This window comes from Coregonus clupeaformis, chromosome 17 (assembly GCF_020615455.1).
Source record: "Coregonus clupeaformis isolate EN_2021a chromosome 17, ASM2061545v1, whole genome shotgun sequence".
NCBI classification, from domain to species: Eukaryota; Metazoa; Chordata; class Actinopteri; order Salmoniformes; family Salmonidae; genus Coregonus; species Coregonus clupeaformis.
The window spans coordinates 27,089,677-27,093,267 of record NC_059208.1 but is presented as its reverse complement, the minus strand read 5'-3'; positions in this window follow the sequence as shown (position 1 = coordinate 27,093,267).

Genomic DNA, 3,591 nt, shown 5'->3' with positions numbered 1-3,591 from the left:
ATTTCCTAAACCAGATATATGCCAATAATGGAGCAGAGACATTTTCATATCCAGCAAGGTCGGCCACACCTGAGGTACAAGAGACTGAATATGACTGTGGAGCCGCAGCAGAGGGGGATGGTTGAGGTGTGTTTTACAGTAACGGCTCTTATCCTAATGATAGCATTCGTCTTGAGCTATAATAAAACTGTTTCAACGTTGATGTGATGTTTCATGTCTTACCTTTCTCTTTGTCTCAAGGTGAAAAGGGTTTCCTGGAACCTTCCCGTCCACCAGGAGAGTATCAGCGCTGTGTTTTCTGGTCTGACAACAAGGGTGGAATTGGACAATTGGGCAGTGATCACATATAGTGGTCCTGACTTCATACAGCTGTCAGCTCGTCCTGCCTACGCTGACAAGGCATGTGGTTTGTGAGGAAACTTCAACAGTGCCACTACAGATGACACTCAGATGATCAGTGAAGTTTTCCTTTCTGGGGCCAACTGCTCTGATGACTGCGGAGACCACTGCCCATGGTGTAACTCGACCATGTCGGCTGAGTTCAAGCCAGAGCATTTCTGTGGAGTCCTCTCAAATCCTGCTGGCCTGTTCAGAGACTGCTATGCCATGGTAGACCCACAACCTTTCTTGGACAACTGTGTGTGTCTTGAGGGGATATGGCAAAGTACTGCAGCAGCCTACCAATTCCTGCCCTGAAACCTGTGCCAATAGCTCTGGTTTGGTTACCTGTCCATCTTGTGTGGAGGGGTGCCAGTGTAATGCTGGGTAATGCACTCAGTTGTGATCACTGCATCAAGCCTGAGCAGTGTGGCTGTTTCCAAAATGGACGCTACTATGAGGTGTGTGTGTGTGGAACTGCCAGTAGCGGCATAGTCCGGTTTTATGGTTCAGTCAACTGCCTCTGTATTGTACTCCCAAATGACTCTGGTTTATCTCCAATTCCAAACTACATTTTCTGGGTTGTAGTCATTGGTGCACACCATTGCAAAACGTTTTGCCAGATAAAATAATTGTGTATATACTGTAGTAGTCCTGTTTGGTTCCTAGGGAATACATTGCTGTTATACTATGACCAAAGTATTTGACTGTTTTATCATGTTCCAAGACAAGTGGTTTGATTACTCTGAGGGCGTAGTCAGTAATGACACATTGTCACATTTATTATGACACATTATTTATCATTAATTCCCAAATCTGAATTTATGTTTGCAGCTGTAATCCCTGACATGTTGCCACAACTACACCACAGACCAAAATGTGCCATGCTTCATTTAGCCCAGACTGTCACAAACAGCCCTATGATTAACTTCTTAACTGTATGTGAGTCACTACACCTGTGTACAGGGCTTGACTAATCCCAAAACCTTTGTGGGGTGTCAGTTGGAGGGAGGGTTGTGTAACGAACACACACTGACTCATTGTGTTTCTGCAGAAGGGGGAGGTTTCCTGGTTGGTTTCCTGGTTGGAGGGGTGCTCTGATGTGTACATGCTCCACCCCTGGCTCCCTGCGCTGTGAGGCTGCCTCTGCCCTAAGGGGGGTGAGCTGCACCCTCATTGGGTCAGCTGGATTCACTGACAACACCCAGAAGCACTAAAGTTACCGAACTTGGAGTGCTTGGTTGTTTAGTTGTACTAAATCACTTCACTGATATGCTTTTTTATGAGTTGTGTTGTACCACTGAACAAAAATATAAACACAACATGTAAGGTGTTGGTCCATGTTTCATGAGCTGAAATAAAACATCACAGAAATGTTCCATATGCACAAAAAGCTTATTTCTCTCAAATTTTGTGCACATTTGTTTACATCCCTGTTAGTGAGCATTTCTCCTTTGCCAAGATAATCCTTCCACCTGACAGGTGTGGCATATCAATAAGCTGATTTAAACAGCATTATCATTACACAGGTGCCCCTTGTGCTGGGGACAATAAAAGGCCACTCTAAAATGTGCAGTTTTGTCACACAACACAATGCCACTGATGTCTCAAGTTGAGGAAGCGTGCAATTGGCATGCTGACTGCAGGAATGTCCACCATAGCTGTTGCCAGATAATTGAATGTTCATTTCTCTATCACAATGTCGTTTTAGAGAATTTGGCAGTACGTCCAACCGGCCTCACAACCGCAGACCACGTGTATGACGTTGTGTGGACGAGCAGTTTGCTGATGTCAACGTTGTGAACAGAGTGCCCCATGGTGGGGTTATGATATTGGCAGGCATAACCTACAAACACAATTGCATTTTATTGATGGTCATTTGAATGCACAGAAATACCATGACGAGATCCTGAGTACCATTTGTTTTCCTTTTTTATTTTACGCATCTGTGACCAACAGATACATATCTGTATTCCCAGTAATGTGAAATTCATAGATTAGGGCCTAATTAATTTCAATTTCAATTATATATAATAATATAATATGCCATTTAGCAGACGCTTTTATCCAAAGCGTCTTACAGTCATGCGTGCATACATTTTTGTGTATGGGTGGTCCCGGGGATCGAACCCAATACCTTGGCGTTACAAGCGCCGTGCTCTACCAGCTGAGCTACAGAGGACCACATCTGATTTCCTCATGAACTGTAACTCAGTAAAATCTTTATTGTTGCATGTTGCGTTTATATTTTTGTTCATTGGATGTATTCAGCCTGACGTGTATTTACTAGGATTTATATTAGACATATGATTCATACTTCCTCAGTGCTTTCATTCTCCCTGTGTCACGTTCGTTGAGTAAAGGATCGGACCAAGGTGCAGCGTGGTATACGTACATAGTCGTTTATTATATAAATACCGACAAAATAACAAAATCCAACAGAACGTGAAGTTCAAGAGGCTACACATACAACAAGCCAAACAGTAATAGAAACAAGATCCCACAACATGGGTAGGCAAAATGGCTGCCTAAGTATGATCCCCAATCAGAGACAACGATCGACAGTTGCCTCTGATTGGGAACCACACCCGGCCAAAATAGATATACACATTCTAGAATATACACATAGATATTCACACCCTGACCAAACCAACTAGACATCTCTATGTCAGGGCGTGACAGTACCCCCCCCCCCAAAGGTTTCGGACTCCGGCCGCAAAACCTGACTCATTAGGGGAGGGTCCGTGTACTCCTGAGTGGCGCAGTGGTCTAAGGCACTGCATCGCAGTGCTAACTGTGCCACTAGAGATCCTGGTTCGAATCCAGGCTCTGTCGCAGCCGGCCGCGACCGGGAGACTCATGGGCGGTGCACAATTGGTGCCCCCCCCCAAAGGTGCGGACTGCGGCCGCAAAACCTGACTCATTAGGGGAGGGTCCGGGTGGGCATTTAGCCTCGGTGGCGGCTCCGGCTCCGGGCGCAACGTCAACCTTACTGTCCTCTCCTTTTCTGGCTCCCCATTGCACACCTGGTCCGGTCTGGACCCCGGCGCGATGCTTCCCCTCTCAGTCCTCCCACGATGCACCAAGCCCTGTCTGGACCCTGGTGTGGGAGGCCCCGACCCTGGAGAGGGGCTGACGTCTGTGCCTGGACCGGCAATCCTCCCGTGATGCACCAAGCCCTGTCTGGACCCTGGTGTGGGAGGCCCCGACCCT